This window comes from Coenobita brevimanus, chromosome 94 (assembly GCF_032717465.1).
Source record: "Coenobita brevimanus isolate Jiangsu-jjx chromosome 94, ASM3271746v2, whole genome shotgun sequence".
Classification (NCBI taxonomy): Eukaryota; Metazoa; Arthropoda; class Malacostraca; order Decapoda; family Coenobitidae; genus Coenobita; species Coenobita brevimanus.
Window position 1 is genome coordinate 4,622,829 of NC_137047.1, and position 19,860 is coordinate 4,642,688.

At 44.9% G+C, this 19,860-nt stretch overlaps 1 non-coding gene across 1 annotated transcript; it reads left to right on the plus strand.

Moving 5' to 3' along the window:
• Positions 1-15,344: 15,344 nt before the first annotated feature.
• On the plus strand, positions 15,345-15,463 carry LOC145413087 (5S ribosomal RNA). The gene has a single exon (XR_013899692.1). It is a non-coding gene; the product is annotated as a 5S ribosomal RNA (ribosomal RNA).
• Positions 15,464-19,860: the final 4,397 nt, after the last annotated feature.

Below are 19,860 nucleotides of genomic sequence, written 5' to 3' on the forward strand. Positions count from 1 at the left end.
CCTCCCCAGCACAAAGACGAGGGAGGCGTGGGCCTAGGTGAGGTAGCAGTGGGCAACCAAGAGGTAGTCGTCTGGCTAGGGGTCATGTGCGCCACACACATACACAGCCAAGCATTTCCCCAGGTGAAGACCGTCAGGATGAAACATGGGGTTCTGGGTCATTCACACCCAGTGCTATCCCCTTCACTGACACACCAGGTTTGAGAGTGGCAGCACCAAGAACACCACTCCAATATTTCCAACTTTTTTTACCAGGGAGTTGTTGATCTACCTGACGGTCGAAACCAACAACTATGCAAGATTCCTAGGGACTGCACTAGATGTTTGGTACCTCTGCAACGGAGAGGAGATGGCCCAGATCCCTGGGTTATACTTTCTTATTGGGATTTGTGAACTGCCAACCATAAGACACTGTTGGCAGTCCACGGAGGTTCACGATTACCCCATATTTCAGCAATGAGTGCAAAGCGATTCAGGGCCATTCTGAAGCACTTTCATGCTTTCAATAGTCTCGCCATACCCGAGGACAATCAAGACCAGCAAATAAGGATTTGCACAGTGATGCAGTATCTCCTTCAGAGGTTCAAGGAGGTTTACATCCCGTTCGAACATCTTAGCCTGGATGAGGGATCGCTGAGTTGGAAGGGGCAACCCTCCTTTCGTGTATGTAACCCTATGAAGCCCCAAAAGTATGCCATCAAACTTTACATCTTGGTTGAAGCAAGGAATGGCTACATTTGGAATTTTGACAATGATTAGGTGGATGTGCAGTGCGTCCCTGCGTCCAAGGCCTGGAGGGGCTGGGTTTACAATGGAAGAGTTGAGAGGTAGGATGGGACTGGAGTGTATTGGTGTTGTGATGAGGAGAGGTAGATTGAGGTGGTTTGGACATGTGGAGAGGATGGTGGATGATAATTGGGTGAGGAAGGTGAGAAGTGTTAATATTGGGGGTGGGGTTATGAGGGGTAGACCGAGAAAGACATGGGACGAGGTCATTAAGTGTGACCTTAGGGTTAAGGGACTGAACAGGGAGGCTGCAATGGATCGTGCAGCGTGGAGAGCCGCCATTAGGTGACCAAGGCTGACACGTGCAAGCATGTTGGAGCCTTTAAAAATGAAACGAAAAACGATATGAAACGAACAGGGAGGAAGGAATGTCTAGAAAAACACAGTGTGGGGCCTCACTGAACTCTGAAGGGCAAAGGATACAAGTTGTATATGGACAATTATTACAACTTTGTACTACTGTGCAAATGCCCCTTGAGAGAGGGAGTGTGTGTGTGACACAGTATGACTTGCAAGGGGAGCACCAAGGGGGCTGCAGGACATCAGCAGCGCTAGACGCCTTCCTGATGATGGAGTGGAAGTTAGGCACAAGGGCAATGTAATGGTGATGCTGTGGAAGGACAAACGTATTGTAAGTATGATGTCCACCTTCCACAGCGACGCCACCGCCCCTAAGCAGGTGCATGGGAAGGTAAAGGGTCTGGACGGTAGATTCCACCACATTATCAAAACCCTCAACAAGCCCATCATGGTGGAGGACTACAATCGGCAAATGGGCAGGGTGGATCATTTTGATCAGATGATCCAATACTACCCTGCCCAAAGGAGCTTAGTCATGTGGACCAAGAAACTGACCTTCTATTCATTCACACGGCCCTATTCAATGCCTACACCCTGTACAAAAAGAACACCACCAGGCCTATGACTCTCCTAGAAATCCAGGAACACATATGCCACAAGCTCCTGGCATTCCGGGGGAAGGAGTGGCCTGCATCAGGTCTTGCCCTTCACCATGCCCCTGACCGTCCCTCGCAACAACGACCACCAGTATCTGCAGCAACCACTCCATCAACTGCAGCTTCTGCTCTACCTGCAACCATCACTCTACCTCCTCCAGTAGCTGGTCCATCAGGAGTAACTCGGCCAGTTACTGCCACAACTGCTCCACCTCCTGCAGTATCTGGTCTGTCAGGAGTAACTCGGCCAGTTACTGCCACAACTGCTCCACCTCCCGCAGTAGCTGGCCCGTCAAGAGTTACTCGGCCAGCTCCTGCCACTGCACCTCCAGCAGGAGTATGGAAGCGACGAAATGGAGGAGCACTGCCATCCAAGCACCGTCGATATGTCGACGATAGGACACGCTTGGACTTAACACCCTGGAGATAATCACAAGAAAAGGCAGCGGTGTTTGCTGTGCTATTTGCACAAGAGGAGGGACACCAGCTATATATGTCCTATTTGTGATATCCCACTCTGCACAGGACTATGCTTTCATCAGTACCATACTGATGAAAGCAAACAGCAGTAAATCACATCACGCGTGCACACACACACACACACACACACACACACACACACACAGGCTGTGATCATACCTTTCCTCCTCTCTACAACTCCATCTCCTCTCAAGAAACACTAAAACACCTGGGGGTAGGGGTTTTTTTTCAAGAATACTCTCCCAGTATCCCTGCTTGTCGTAAAATGTGACTAAAAGGGTTGGCGAAGGGTTAGTGCCCCTCCCCGGAAAACAACTAACTAAAAAAACAAACAATAAGCCTCGGACAAGGACTGACCAAACGATGACGACCAAGGACCGGACAAAGGACATGGTTATTGGAACCTGGAATGTAAGGGGAGCGAATGATGAGATGAAAGAGAGACAGATTGTCCAGGTGCTTGAGGGTGCGAAAGTGAATGTATGTGGAATAACTGAAACAAAATGGAGAGGAGAAAATGTGAGAGAATGGGAGTATGGATGGGGTATATGTGCAGTAGGTGAGAATGAGAGGGCAAAGGAAGGAGTATGTATAGTTGTGAGTAAAAGATGGAAGAGGAGCATAAGACAGTATGGATCAGTTGGGTCAAGGATTGTGTGGGTAAAGTTGAAAGTTGGAATACAAATGCAGGTGATTGTGTGTGTGTATGCGCCAACGCAATATCGTGCTAGAAGAGTGAGAGAAGAGTTCTGGACAAATGTAGAAGTGTGCATGGATAAGTTTGGAAGGAATGAGTGTTTTTGATTGGTGATATGAATGGTAAAGTTGGGAATGTGAAGGTGGATGGAATAGTTGGTGAGTGGGGTGTGCCAGCTGAGATAGATGAGAATGGGAGTCTGTTAGTGGACATTTGTGCTGGGAGGGGGTTGGTGATAGCCAATACCCTCTTCAGGCATAAAATGATCCACAGGTATACATGGCGAGTGATGAGAAGGGTGGGTGGTGAACTGAATGAAAGGAAGGCAATGATTGAGTATGTGTGTGTGGATGAAAGGATGCGAAGATGTGTAATGGATGCAAGAGTTTATAGAGATTGGGGGAGTGGACTTTCTGACCACTACTTGGTGGTGGCCAGAATTAGAATTCAAGTAAGATGGAGGAATAGAAGAAGGGAAAGACGAGAGGAAGGAGTAGTTGCAAGGAGAGTGGAAAGGTTACAAGAGGATGAGAAAATGGCAGAGTATAAGAGAGAAGTGGAGGAACGATTGGGCAAATATGAATTGGAGCCGATGGGAGACGTGGAAGGTGTATGTAGGATATTTACAGAAGAAAAATGTGCAGCATGTGATGTGGTGTGTGGAAGGAAGAGAAGACGGAGGGGGGTGCAAGGAACAGCGTGGTGGACTGAAGAGGTGAAACAGGCTGTGGCACAAAAGAAGAAAGCATACAATGAATGGATGCGAAACAGGGGCGTGGAAGAAGTTGAGAGGCGGAAGAGAGAGTTATATGTAGAAAGAGAGAGGTGAAAAGATTAGTAAGAGAGAGTAAGAAGAGAGTGGATGAGGAATTTGGAAGGAATTTGAGTGTAAAGTGGAGGGACAGTAAGAAAATGTTCTGGAAAGAGGTGAAAAGAGTAAGACAGGGTAGAAGTGAAGTTAGCAGGGGAGTGAAAGATACAAATGGTAGATTACTAGTGGAGAAGGGAGAAAAAGTGAGCAGATGGAGAGAACACTTTAAGGAATTGTTGAACGTAGAGGATGGAAGTAATGCGAGTATAAGTGGCTGGGGAATGGCTGGGAGAAGGAGGAAGGTGAGAAGACAGGAAGAGATCAGTAGGATAGAAGTTGTGGAAGCAATGAAGAAAGTTAAATCGGGGAAAGCCCCAGGAATTGATGGAGTGTGTGGTGAAATGCTGAAGCATGGGGGAGAGATAGTAGTAGAATGGATGTGGAAGATGTCCAGATAGGCCTGAGAGGAACGTAGAGTCCCGGAGGATTGGAAGTCAGGTATAATTATTCCCTTATACAAAGGAAAAGGGGAAAAAGAAGTGTGTGGTAATCATAGGGGCATTTGTCTTCTTAGTATAATAGGAAAAGTGTATGGTAGGATACTTATTGACAGAGTTAGAGAAAGAACAGAGAAATTAGTTGGAGAAGAACAGGGAGGCTTTAGGAAGGGAAGAGGTTGTGTAGATCAGATATTCATTCTTAGATCTTTAGTGGAAAAGTTTCTAGAGAAGGGAAAGAAGTTGTATGCGGCTTTCATGGATTTGGAGAAAGCATATGACTGGGTGGATAGACAAGGATTGTGGAAAGTGTTAAGAATATATGGAGTAGATGGGAAGTTGTTGAATGCTGTGAAGAGTATGTACGATGGTGCGAAGGCTGCAGTGCGTGTGGGTAAATGCTGTGAAGCGTATGTACGATGGTGCGAAGGCTGCAGTGCGTGAGGATGGTGAACTAAGTGAATTTTTCTCTTTGAAAGTTGGGTAGAAACAGGGATGTGTCATGTCTACATGGTTGTTCAATCTGTACATGGATGGGGTAATAAAGGAGGTACAAGGTAGGGTAGTGGATGTTGGAGTGGCCATGGTGAGAGAGGATAGTGTTTGGAAACTCCCTGTACTGTTGTTTGCAGATGATACTGTGTTGTTGAGTGAAGACGAAGGGGAGCTGAAAGGCTTTGTGGATGAGTTTGGGAGAGTGTGTAAGAAACAGAATCTAAAGGTGAATGTAGTGAAGAGTAAAGTGATGGTCTTTGAGAGAGGTGAAGTCAGTGAATGTACAGCGAGGTTGGATGATGAGGAATTGGAAAATGTGAGTACGTTTAAGTACTTGGGTAGTGTGATGAGTAAGGATGGAGGTTTGGAGGGTGAAGTGCTTGAAAGGGTACAGCTGGGAAGAAAGGTTGCTGGTTCTTTGAAAGCAGTGATAAGAAACAGGGAAGTGAGCATGGAAGTGAAAAAGTTACTACATAACAGTATTGTGATACCAACTCTAACATACGAAAGCGAAGCTTGGACGTTGTTGGAAGGATACAAGTCAAGAGTGAGAGCAGTGGAAATGAGTAAGCGGAGCCTGTGGAGTCACATGGAGAGACAGGCTGACGAATGAGGATATAAAGGAGCGTTGTGGTGTTGATGTGGATGTGATAGGAAGTGTTATGAGGAACACACTGAGGTGGTTTGGCCATGTGGAGAGGATGGAGGGTGAAAGACTGACGAAGAGAGTGTATGTGAGTGAGGTGGAGGGGGGAAGAGGGAGGGGGAGGCCGAGGATGAGATGGAGGGATGGGGTGGAGAGGTATATGAGAGAGGGGGGTGTGAGTTGGAAGCAGGGCAGTGAAATGGCGGGGGACAGGGCGACTTGGAGGCGATTTGTTTGTGGCCACCCCAAACGGGATTGAGGCATCTGGCAATAGATAGATAGATAGAAATTTGTGTTTACTACATATTCTCATAATAAAAATGTGGTACATTTCATTGCTATTCTCTCAGTCAATTTACTCGTAAAGTATAGGTTGCGTAAAAAATCAGAAGAAAGCATGATCAAGCTGATTTCTTATGCATACTTTTGTAACACAAAGTAACCTATGTGTGCAAATAATTATTTTGGGAAAAGTTCCGAAAGACGAACATACAGTACTCGTCAAAATTATCGAGCGCCTACCACCAGCCGTGCAATACTGATGGCCAAAAAAGAATCACCCATTTCAGGGGGTAAAAACTGAGCCACAAGTTTGCAGCGCTAGCATGACATCACGGTACCCTGAGGCCTTCTGACACGCTGGTTGGTTCCCGCCTCAGTCGCCCACGGGCTGCCTGAGAGAGAGGAACTCCGCCGTGTCTCCCTCTCAAATTGTGCCATTTTTACCGAGTGTCCCACAGTGTTTTGGCCTTCACCACTTTGTTATGGCACCTACCCGTGAACTATCGAATGAAATCATATCCCAGATCACTGCTCTAAAGGAGGCAGGCCACCAAAGGAAATTAGTGAATTGGTTGGTGTGGCTCGATCGACAGTGCGTCGTTGGTGTGCGCAGTTTCGGTTGGAAAACAGTGGTGAAGTTCCCACAAAGAAACCGCGGTCTGGTAGGCCTAGGAAAACTTCCCCAAGGTCTGTTAATGTTTTAAAACGTGCAGTGGAGTTTAATCCTTGTGCGAGTGCAAGGAAAATAAAGGAGAGCAACCCGGAAGTGTTTGGTAAGGTGTGTGTGTGAGAACAGTGTCTCGTAGGGTCCATGAACTTGGTTACACAAGTCACAGGCATGTGAGAAAGCCTCTTCTCACCAAGAACCAGAGAATTCGTAGGCTTGCCTTTGCTAATAAATATCTAAACTGGGGTGAGGAGCAATGTTTGTCAGTGTTGTGGTCTGATGAGGCAACGTTTAGTGTTACCTGTAACAGAGGAGCATGTGTGTATCGACGCAAAGGTAGTGACCCACTTGACCCACGGTACGTAGAAAGCACAGTTAAACATCCTGATTCACTCGTGGTATGGGCTTGTTTCTCTGGTCAAGGTTTGGGGAAGCTTATTGTGCTTCCCAAGAATGTTAGAGTGAATCAGGATGTTTACCTGGAGCTTCTGTGTGATCATTTACCAGACTCATTCGAGCTAACAGGTGCATGAGTGTTTCAGCAGGACGGTGCACCTGCTCACAAGGCCAAATCAGTCACCAGTTGGCTTTGTGACTGTGAGGTATCACTCATGAAAGACTGGCCAGGAAATAGCCCAGACTCAACCCGATTGAAAACCTCTGGTACCTCGTAAAGAAGAGTCTCCAAGGGAAGGACGTGAGCTCTCTGCCTAAGCTGGAAGCTGCCATTCATGACTCCTGGGACAAAATACCCCTCCAGCACCTCAGGAGCCTCACCCTTTCACTTCCAAGACGTCTCAGGTCTGTGAAGAAATGTAAAGGCTACCCTACGAAGCACTAAAGTTAAATAAAATGCATTATTTATATGTTTTTTCAATGTTGAAAGGTTTGTTTCCTAGGAGGGACGCAGGGCGCTCGATACTTCTGACGAGCACTGTACTCAGCATACGTGCCACAGCGTACGTGCTGTTACCGCATGCAATCCATCATAACTTTTCAAATTTCATTTTCTCAATAACAATAAAGGTTATAACAATGTGAATTATATCATGGGCTTCCTTAACTTTTGGCCTACAAAACTGGATACAATTTTCATCATTTCATTCATTGCCAGACGCCATGTATCCCAGACGGGGTGGCCAAGGGCTCAGAGTTAATTGTTTTACAGGGAGGGGCACTAATCCTCCACTAACCCCACTTGACGTAGGGATGCCAACAGCATCTGGTGTTCCCAGGCGGTCACCCATCCAAGTACTAACCAGACCCAACGTTGCTTCAATTTACATACTGTATATGTTTGTTACAGTGTCACTAATAACACACAAAATAATAAACAAATAAGACGATTTTAGGCGGTTTTTGTTATTTTTTCGATTTACTCAAAAGCTATTGGACATATCAAATCGCAACCAAGCTCATGTGAAAGCTCGTGAAATTCAGCATATGGAAATGTCCTTTGTGACTGCACATCACGGGAAAAATTTTTCACAGTGATGTTGGAAAGTTGTTGGAAGCTAGTCTTCACCTGAATAAGGTTTACTCTCGCTTCATTTCTGTACTTTTTTTTTTTTTTTTTTTTTTTTGGCTTATCTGATAGTATAAACATCAGCGAAGATGATGGGCTACAATTTATAACCATATACCGTATTTCATGGGGTGGAAGACGCACTTTTTTGTTTCAAAATCACCTTCAAATATCCCCCTGCATCCTGAAGGTGAGACTAAGACCTTGGCTCCATTTAAAAGAATCACTTATACAGAGGATCATCTCACTGTTTGGCAGTCAAGTATTTTTTAGAGCATAAACACCTTTGACTTATTGTAAAAAGTTACATTCACTTGTGTATATACTCAGATTTTACAATTAGAAACACCCACACTCAAGAAAAAATTTAGGGTTTGTTTACAACTGGCCATGTGACGGTCTGGGGGTTTAGCAGTATAGCGGTATAGCAGTTTAACAATTTAGCATCTAGCATACACCCTACATTTGCAGGCTAACATGATCACTGGTGAACTCCCTGCTAACCTTCTGAAATGCAGTCATGATCACTTTGCTTGCCATCCACTCAGTCACTGGTACGGGAATCATACTGGAGATGATGGCTAGCATGACATTTGAGTCATCGTAACAGACGTCTGTCTCATATGGAAATTCAATAACCCTTGTTTGGCTGGCTTCTCTTACAGATATTTTGCTTCATTTGAGACAAGAATATAATAGAAGGAAACAGTTTTGTATTACCGTTACTGAAAAATAGGAAAAACAACTGCAACATTAAACAGTACTGTCTGAAATTACACTTTTTAGCAGTTTAGCACCTAGCATTCCCCCTACGTGTCAAGTGGGGTTGGTGGAGGATTAGTGCCCCTCCCTGTAAAACAATTAACTCTAAGCCCTTGGCCACCCCGTTTGGGACACATGGAGTTTGGCAATGAATGAATGATGAATTCCCCCAACTCTTAGTACAGTACATGATCACTTTTGAACCACTTGCTAACCTTCAGAAAGACAATAATGATCACTTGCTATCCAATCACTAACTAGCAAGGGAATCAGATTGGAGAGGTTGGCTAGCATGACTTTTGTTGAGTCATTGTAACAGACATCTGTCTCATATGGATATTCAAAAACCCTTGTTAGGCTGACATCTCTTACTGATATTTTGTTTCATTCGATACAAGAGCATCTTAGAAGGAAGCAGTCTTATATTACTGTTAGTGAAAACTGGAAAAAACAGTTGCAGCATTAAATAATCTGTCTATCTATCTATTGCCAGACGCCTCAATCTCGTTTGGGGTGGCCACAAACAAATCGCCTCCAAGTCGCCCTGTCCCCCGCCATTTCACTGCCCTGCTCCCAACTCACACCCCCCTCTCTCATATACCTCTCCACCCCATCCCTCCATCTCATCCTCGGCCTCCCCCTCCCTCTTCCCCCCTCCACCTCGCTCACATACACTCTCTTCGTCAGTCTCCCACCCTCCATCCTCTCCACATGGCCAAACCACCTCAGTGTGTTCCTCATAACGCTTCCTATCACATACACATCAACACCACAACGCTCCTTTATATCCTCATTCGTCAGCCTGTCTCTCCATGTGACTCCACAGGCTCCTCTTAAATAACTCATTTAATAATCTATCTATCTATCTATAGCCCGACGCCCTAATCCCACAAAGGGTGGCCGCAGACAAAACGTCTCCAAGTCACTCTGTCACCCACCATTTGACTCCCCTCCCCCCAACTCACCCCCCCCTCCCTCATATACCCCTCAACTCCATCCCTCCACCTCATCCTCGGTCTACCCCTCCCTCTCCCTCCCTCCACCTCACCTACATACACCCTCTTAGTCAGTCTTTCATTCTCCATTCTCTCCACATGTCCAAACCACCTCAGTGTATTTCTCCTAATCTTTTCAATCACATCCACATCTACCCCACAACGTTCCTTCACTTCTTCATTCGTCAACCTGTCCCTCCACGTCACTCCACATGCTCCTCTCAAGTAACTCATTTCCACTGCTCTCACTCTTGACTTGTTCCCCTCTTGCAAGGTCCACGCCTCGCTTCCATACGTCAGGGTAGGGATCACAATACCATCATGCAGTGACTTCTTAACTTCCATACTCACCTCCCTATTTCTCATCACTGCTTTCAGTGTACCAACAACCTTTCTTCCCTGCTGTACCCTTTCACGTACTTCATCCCCCAAAGTTCCATCCTTACTCATCACACTACCCAAGTACTTGAATGCACTCACATTCTCCATATCCTCACCATCCAACCTCACTGCACACTCTGTGACTTCATTCCTCTCAAACACCATAACTTTACTTTTGTTTACATTAACTTTCAGCTTCCTCCTCCTACACACTGTCCCAAATTCATTCACCAAACCTTGCAACTCCCATTCACCTTCACTCAACAATACTGTATCATCAGCAAACAACAAAACCGGAAGCTTCCAAATCTCACCCTCATTCATTAGGGCCACCCCCACATCCACTGCCCTATCTTGCACCTCCTTTACAACCCCATCCATATATATATTAAACAGCCATGGAGACATCACACACCCCTGTTTCAGTCCCACATTGAGATCAAAGAACTCACTCAGCTCACCATCCACTCGCACCGTAGCCCTAGCTCCCTCGTACATACTCTTCACAGCACTCAACAATTTCCCCTCCACTCCATATATTCTTAATACCTTCCACATACCTTGCCTATCTATTCTGTCATAAGCTTTCTCCAAGTCCATGAAGGCAGCATACACTTTCCTTCCCTTCTCTAGATACTTCTCCACTAAACATCTTAGAACAAATATCTGATCTACACACCCTTTTCCCTTCCTAAATCCCCCTTGTTCTTCTCCAACTAGCTCCTCTGTCATATGCCTAACCCTATCAATGAGTATTCTACCATATATTTTACCAGTCACACAAAGAAGGCAAATACCCCTATGGTCACCACATACTTCTCTCTCCCTTTTTCCTTTGTACAGAGGAACAATTATACCTGATTTCCAGTCCTCTGGAACCCTTCCCTCTTCCCAAGCCAATCTACACAACTTCCATATCCACTCCACAACAATCTCACCCCCATACCTAAGCATTTCACCACACACTCCATCAATTCCTGGGGCCTTTCCCAGCTTTAATAATACTTCCCGAAATTACAGCATTATTAGCGTTTAGCAATTTAGCAGTTTAGCGCCAAGCGATCAGGAAATTCAATTACCCCTTGTTAGGATGGCTTCTGGTACTTTTAGGGTACATAAAATGGTGTAAACGTTCCTTGTAATTGATTTTTGAAACCCTCGTTGTGTTGTCTGTGATTCTAAAGTTCAGTATATGCAGGCATTTGTTTTGGAGATAGTGTATTCCTTCACTTCATGGCCTTTGTATTTTCTTAAATGTATGAAAGAACGGGTTTTATTGAGTTTTGTTTTTTTTATGTTCATTTCATGAAAAATAATACTTATCTTTATATACTGATCCATATTTAGTGTACTTTAATAGAGATGAACATTACGTCTCAAATTACTGTACGAAAGGAATCGGACACTTTGGACTTCATATTTCATAAACAAACTGGTAGTGATACGATGGCGTCATGGTATGGAGTAACGTTTTATAAGGAAGGGGTTGTTTGTTTTCTTGTCTTGTACCCTTCTTTTACATAAAAATAAAGACACCAAACACATATATACAGTACTGAAGAAAGAATCTAATGTGTTAAGATAGTGTCATGGAATGCAGAAACATTATTTAAGGAAGGGGTTGTTTGTTTTCATGTCTTTTACCCTTCTTATACATAAAAATAAAGAAACCAAAGACAGATATACAATACTGAATGAATAGAGGTGCGGAAAGAGGAGTGCGTATTTTAGTGAAAAATATTCATATCAAGCAACCTTTCTGTAGTCTTGGTCAAGACATATTTTTTTTCTCAGAACTTCCTTTCCAGAATTAGGGTCCATGTTTCACACTGCAGCGTCTAACATACCACAAAATACGGCATGCATTTTCTGAGGGTAAATTTGGCCACTGAATTTTTTTCCTTTCTGCATGAGCGGAGGCAGCCTGAGCAGGGTTTTGGTTCTGTAGGGGGGCATGGAAACTTATTGGAAACTTATGGTGCGTGAGAGGGTTAAAGGAACAAAAAAAATTCACCATAGCTATGCTGAATTCATCAGCATTAAAATACACAGAATTAATGGAACAAGACTATTGTATATTACATTCCTGGGGTTATTGCTGTTGCTGCTATCAACCCTGGTCTGTCGAGAATAGCAAACCATTCAACCCCAAGCAAGCATTTGCCCCTGTAGAGTTTTTCCATGCACTGAGTCAGTATCCCCCTGCTGCAAATGGCACTTCATCGCAGGAAGATTTTCCTTTTTTTTAATGCAAAAAGAAAGAACTAAAGGCTAGAAGTCCACGAACTGTTCCCTCCAAGAAAAATAAAAATGAGATACTAGAGCCAAATTCAAAATCAGTTCATTTCGAGATGCCTGGACACACTGCATATAAAAAAGTGGCGGTCACAAGCAGTAGGATATACAGGCACAGGAAGACAGTTCCAGAACTCACTGGATACATACAAGAAGGACTTGGAGTAACAATTAACTTACATTAAAGAGCTGGACAGAAAAGGGATGAGAGTTTGCTGTAAGGTGGGTGCTACATGCCCAATGTACTGGTGGAGGGATGCAAGCAAATGGTTCAGAGGAGCAGTGATTACTGAAGTAGCAACAGAAAAATAGATAAAGATGCAACAGTACAGAGAAGTGACAGAGGCTAAAAGGAGTTAGTAAGAGGAGGAATGTTAATGAAATGAGATGTCTTTAACTTCACCTTATTGAGAAGAGCCGTATGTGGGGGGCCTCCACTGAGCTCTATAATATGGAGGGGCTATCTCCGCAGTGGGTGTGTGACTTTGGCCACCATACTGAAACACCACATTCACTGCCTCCACCACGGTAATGCTACGGTGACCAGAGTCCCGCTTTTAGGCGGAACAGTCCCGCTTTTTGGACGTCCGTCCCGCTTTTTGAGCAAATTATCTCAATTGTAACGCTTTTAGAAACTTACTATTGCATTAGATATAACATGACCTTCTTTTATGAAATTAGGAAGAATTAGAAAAATTATGCATACTCCTAACCAAATAAAATACTGAATTATTAATAGGAAATCTGTAATGCTCACTAGCTGGTGACTTTGGTCGACCCATTCACTGTACCGTACGGTAAGTTCCGAGTTCGTAGGAAACATTAGTGTTTGATTAGCAGCAGCAGCGGTCGCTGTCACATTAGTCAATATCTGTCTGTGTATATATCTGTCTATATCTATCTGTCTATTTGTCTATCTAGCTATCTATACACACACACACACATGTCCCGCTTTTAGCTCCTATAAATCTGGTCACCTTAGGTAATGCAATTATTAAAACACTGTACTTACTTGCTGTCTCCATTCAGCTGTTGCTTCCATAAGCTGCGCAGTGGACCATGGCATTACATTTTCGGGATTCATCAGCTGATTTTAAAAAGCGCGGGCATCAAGTGAGGTGCATAAACATGGCTGCCACTACATCAGCGCCACCCTGGGCCCCTGTTGGTGGGCACACAAACTATGCAGCACTACCCATATGAATGTTCCTGCATGTTATAGAGTTCAGTGGGAGCCTCCCCACACGACAGTTATACTCTGCATGGGCAAATAAAACCCATGTATAAAGTTTAACAACTGTGCAGGGGTAATGAAGCCACAGAGTCAGCTTAGCACACCTAATCTCCTGGAAGCAGCTTTTACATGAGGTAATACGATCTTTCTATGATAAATCATGAGAGAATGGAACTCTAAGTATGTCTAAAATTGATGCAGGATTGAGTTGGATACTGTTAAAATTTAGAGGATACTCCTGTGGATGATTTTGTCAGGGTGAGAGATGTAATAACTGAGTTTTTGAGGCATTAAAACTAACAGGATTACTCTTACCCCAATCAGGGATATGATCCAAGTCAGATATTAGGTAAGCCATAGCCTCATCCCTTGTTTGTTGAAGTACGGTAACTAAAGAGATGGATGATACAGAAAACAAATGGAATGGTGAAGGATGGAGTCATCAGCATATGGGTGGATAGGGTTAGATGTCCAGCTCAGAAGGTTATTGACGATTAGACGAAAGAGAGTTGGTGATAGGACAGAGCCCTGATAAACACCACTATTAACAGCTCCAGGAGAAGAACAGTGACCATCTACAACACCAGCTAAAGAACAACCAGAAAGGATGCTAGAGATAAAGGCACAGATCTGTAAGATGGCAGTTTGGAAATTAAAATCTTATGCCATACTATACCAAAAGCCTTTGAGATGTCAAGTTCAATGCCAAAGCTTTCGCCAAAGACCCAAAAGGAGGATGACAAGGAATGTGAAAGGTAGGCGAGAAGACTGCCAGTGGAGTATACCTGGCAGAACCCGTACTACGATCGGAAAGAAGGCTGTGGTAGGAAAGGTGCTTTGAATTTTTTTTTGTTAAGAATAGATTCAAAAACTTTGAAATACAGGATGTTGAAGCAATTACGCGATAGAGAGTTGGGAATGGTCCCGTTCTTTGGGGCAGGCTGCATAAGAGCAAACTTCCTGCAAGAAGGAAAGGTACAAGTTGAGACAAAAGTGAGAGAGAGTACCTAGGCAGGGTGGAAGCACAGAAACACAGTTCTCGACAACAACAAGAGGGACCCCATCAGGCCCATATGTCTTGTTAGTATTGAGGCCAGTGATAACAGACCTGAAGAAATTTTGATGTCAGCCATGAGGAAGTCAGAGGGGGAAGTGATGGAGGAACAGCACTGAATCATTTAAGGTGGAACTACAGGAGGAAATCTGAACAAAGAGCTTTGCTTTATAAGTACATGAAATAGCTACAGAGTCATCAGAGCGGAAAAGAGGATGGAAGTTGTTAGAAAGGTTTTTTATAAGGCACCAGAAGAAACTAGACAGATCTGAGTTGGAGGGCTCAGAGAATCTAGTAAGAATGATTTTTTTTTTTTTTTTTTTGGCAGCACGAAGAACAGACTTAGCACAATTCCTGGCAAAAACAAAAATGAGATTCAGGGGTGGGTTGGTTCCATTACCTTTTGTAGGCCCTCTCCTTGTTGTGGACAGCAATAGAACAAGCATGATTAAACCAAGTTTTTATTTCTTTAATTTTTATTTTTTTCAAAGGATAAGAGAATGGAATGTATTCTTCCATGCCAGAGAGAATAATGTTTCCATGCCCAAGAAAGTAACCCCGTAATGCACAAGGGACACCCAGATGGCTCTCATCCACAAAAGCAATATCCATTCCAGGGAAAATTAGGAAAGTATTGTCTGAGGGCCTCCCAATCAGCAGCTCCAAAGAGCCACAGCCATTGCTTCTTGCGAGGGTCCACAGGCCTTACTGGAGCAATAGGACAGGTTAAAGTGATAAGGTTGTGATCAGAGGAGCCTAAAGGAGAGAAATTATTAAAAGCGCCAACGGCCATACCACGTTGAGTACACCGCTTCCCGTTCGATCAGCGAAGTTAAGCAACGTTGGGTCTGGTTAGTACTTGGATGGGTGACCGCCTGGGAACGCCAGATGCTGTTGGCATCCCTACGTCAAGTGGGGTTGGTGGAGGATTAGTGCCCCTCCCTGTAAAACAATTAACTCTAAGCCCTTGGCCACCCCGTCTGGGATACATGGCGTCTGGCAATGAATGAATGAATGAATCAGCAGAAGGGTTAGTTGTAATGAAGAGGTCAAGTATCGGGACTGTATGCTGGAACTCTCTCCAAGCCAGTCAGGGATACAGGTAGGGTGCTGTACAAGCTCGAAGTCATTAAGGATACAAAAGATGTTGGCTTGTTGACCAGGTGGATCAATGAAGGGAGAGCAAAGCCAAAAGTGGTGGTGAACAATGAAATAATGTAGAATGGAGATTTCAGAGAAAGGAGAAATTGATAGGATGTTTCGTTTTCGTTTTTAAAGGCTCCAACATGCTTGCATGTGTCGGCCTTGGTCACCTAATGGCGGCTCTCCACGCTGCACAATCCATTGCAGCCTCCCTGTTCAGTCCCTTAACCCTAAGGTCACACTTAATTACCTCATCCCATGTCTTTCTCAGTCTACCCCTCATAAACCCACCCCCAATATTAACACTTCTCACCTTCCTCACCCAATTATCGTCCCCCATCCTCTCCACATGTCCAAACCACCTCAATCTACCTCTCCTCATCACAACACCAATACACTCCAGTCCCATCCTACCTCTCAACTCTTCCATTGTAAACCCAGCCCCTCCAGGCCTTGGACGCAGGGACGAACTGCACATCCACCTAATCATTGTCATTTCTGTACGTCTGAGCCGGCGAATATCTTCCTCCTTCACTGCCCAGGTCTCACTGCCATACAGCATTACACTCCTAACACATGCTGCATACAAAGACCCCTTAGCACGTAGGGAGAGCCCTCTCAATGTCAGGAGAGGCAAGAGATCCCTGAACTTCTTCCAACCACTTCTCACCCTAGCCACAGAGCTAGCTCCAGCCCCACCTCCAGCACACAACATGTCTCCCAAATAACAAAACTCTTCCACACACTCACGAGATTCACCAGCAAGTTCAATCCTTTCATGCCTGACAATCTCCACCTGCTCACCCCGGCACGCCGTACACATAAAATCAGCATTATCTCGCAGTCTACCTCTGATACCACTACATCCATTTATCACACACACCGCACAAGATGGAATTACTTCCCACGCCCTTGTGGCAAACTGCACATGGCCACTCTCCCTCGTCTTTGACAGTACCGCCACCAGCTCTAGATGTCATCACTTTTGTTTTATCTGCATTTACCCTTAAACCCTTTTGCCCCATACCATCTCTCCACTTCCTAAACCCTTCCTCCGCCTCCCTTTCATTCTCTGCAATCAACACCAAATCATCAGCATACAACAACTCCCACGGGAGTCCGTTTCTAAAGTCACGTGAAAGGGCTTCAAGTACCATGATAAACAACAAGGGACTCAAGACTGACCCCTGATGCACTCCAACATTCACGGAAAACTCATCACTCAAATCTCCATTCACTCTCACCTGGGTGTGAGCACCCATATACATGGCCATAACCACCCTAACCAGCCATTCCTCCAAGCCAAGCTTTCTCATTGCCCACTTCACCACCTCTCTAGGGACTCTGTCAAAGGCCTTTTCCAAATCAACAAAAACAAAATAAAGATCCCTTCTCCTACCAATATATTTTTCCTGAAGCTGTCGAACAATGAATATGGCATCAGTGGTCCCCCTACCTGGCATAAACCCAAACTGCATCTCATCAATATTCACTCTTTCTCTAATCATACCTTCTAAAACTCTCTCCATTACCTTCATTATCTGATCTAAAAGCTTTATACCTCTAAAATTTCCTCTTTCCAGGGCATCACCCTTCCCTTTATACACATTTACAATTACACTCTTCAGCCAATCATCTGGGACAACACACTCATAAATAATCCTATTTATCAGGTCAGTGACTAAACTCACCCCTATATCGCCTGAGGCCTTCAACATTTCGGCAGTCAACCCAGACACACCTGCTGCCTTCCCCACCCTCATCCTGCCTATTGCCTCACTCAGAGTAGCAGTATCAATCAAAGGCCAAGGGCAAGACACTGGATCTGCTGGCTCCAAACCTTCCCTGTCCCAGTCAAACTCCTCATTCAACAACCGGTTATAATGCTCTCTCCATGCATCTTTAATATCCTCACTGTTCACCACTACCCTTCCTTCATCATTCTTCACACACTGCTCACCTATGATATCCCGATTATCCCTCTTCACCTGACCTGCCACCCTAAATATATTTTTCCTTTCCCCATGATTTAGGTTATCAAGTAATTGTCTCTGTGACTCAGACTTTGCCCTGTATACCTCTCTTCTAGCCCTACGCTTAGCAGCCAAATATTCCTCTTTGCTACCACCCTTCTTCCATTCCCGGAAAAGCCTTCTTTTCTCCTTAATTGCAGCTTCTACACCCTCATCCCACCACCAAGTTACTTTATGACTTGGTGGTCCTCTTGTCCAGCCGCATGTTACATCAGTAACTCTCAAGAAATTGTTCTTGAGGGCTCTGTACTGTTCATTAACACCTCTGTCTACAGCTCCCTGTTCAGCCGCCACTCTCCTCAACTCACTATAGAAGGCATCCCTTACTACTTGGTTTTTCAGCTTCCGTATTTTCCTCCTAGGTACATAAGTCCTCTTTTTCATCACTTGTTCTTTAAGCACCATATCACAAATCAACAGTTTGTGCTGCTGCACACACTCCTCACTTCCTATAACTTTAACATCCCTCACTAACCTCCTATCGGCCCTCCTAACCAGAAAATAATCTATCTGACTGCTATTTCCCCCAGACTCATACATAATTAACCTACTGTCTCTTTTCTTAAAATATGTGTTGCACACAATCATGTCCATTGCCTCCCCAAACTCAAGTATCCTTTCCCCTTCTGCATTCCTTAGACCATACGCACATCCCCCATGCACTCCTTCATAACTTTGTGCTGCTTCACCTACATGACCATTTAAGTCCCCTCCCAAAATCACTACCTCATCATCCCGCATACCACCCACTACACGTATTAAATCATCCCAAAATCTATCTTTTTCTGATTCATCCAATCCTGCCTGTGGAGCATATGCCGATATAATCGCAGCTATCTTTCTTCCCAACAGAATTTTCACTACCAATATCCTATCGCTTACTCTCAAAACATTCATAACATATTCCACCCATTTCTCCGCAACCATCACACCAACTCCTCCATATCCGTCTGTCCCCCCCTGCCAAAACAACTTATAGCAACAGTCCTTCCCAACAATCTTTCTGGCTGATCCACCCCTGTACCGGACTTCCTGCAAACACGCCACATCCACCCACCTCCTACTGAATGCCTCAACAACTTCCCCTGCTCTTCCCCTCAAACTTCCCACATTCCATGAACCCACCCTCATCCCCATGGGTGATTTACTGTCCTCAGGCTTGCTTTGAAACTTATTTTGTTTTGTCATCTTCAGTATTAATAAAGGGGGACAGACACAGCACAGGTCCCACTCACTGCACAGTCCCAGGTCCAGGCAATGGATCTGGGACCCCTAGCCCACAAGCTTACCAGTGGCTGTGGTAGTGGCCTCAGGGCACCCTGCCAGGACAGCTGCAGGGACACCCTCCAAGCGCGTCTTGGTACTGCAACTATCCAGCCATTATACACCCACTGATAGGGCAGCCTCCTGGGGTGCTACTCTCAGGTTCGAGCCCCTCTCTATTGGGTGGAAGCAGCAGCCTGGGAACCGCAATGCCCTGTACCCTCTAACACAGGCCCGAGCCCCATCTCGCCCTGGACCCACGATCTATGCTGGCGGAACCCCCGCCATGCCTCCCCCCAGAAGTCCGCCACTAGGTAGCGGGGGCAAAGTTTTCTGGCCGCATGCCCTTGCTGGCGCCAACCCCTGTAACGTAGTGGGATACGTTGTGTGAAATGTACAGTGCATGTGGTGTAGTGCATAGATAGAGGAAATGTTTGGGAGAGTATGCTGGTCTACTCTCCATGTTACTGTCACACTGAAAAGGTCAGCAAAGGGGGATGGTTAGATAGCTAGTGAAACAGGAGCTCCAGCTCTCCCTATCACCAGCATTCCCATTCCCCTCGGGAGTACTACCCTGTTCAGCCCGTGCTACAGCCTCCTCCTAAGATGTGTTCCATCTTATAAGTAAGATAGTCAAAGAACTTTTCATAATAGAATTAGGGGATACATAAACAGCACAGATATACTTAATCAGAGAATGACAAAACAGCCGAAACCAGAGAGTGGAGAATTCAGAAGATTCAAGTTCAGGAACACAAGAGCAAGATATGTCATGGGATACATATACACACCATCCACCTTTGGCTCTGAAATGAGTATAAAGGAAGTTGGAGGATACAGAGAAGGGTTTGGTATCAG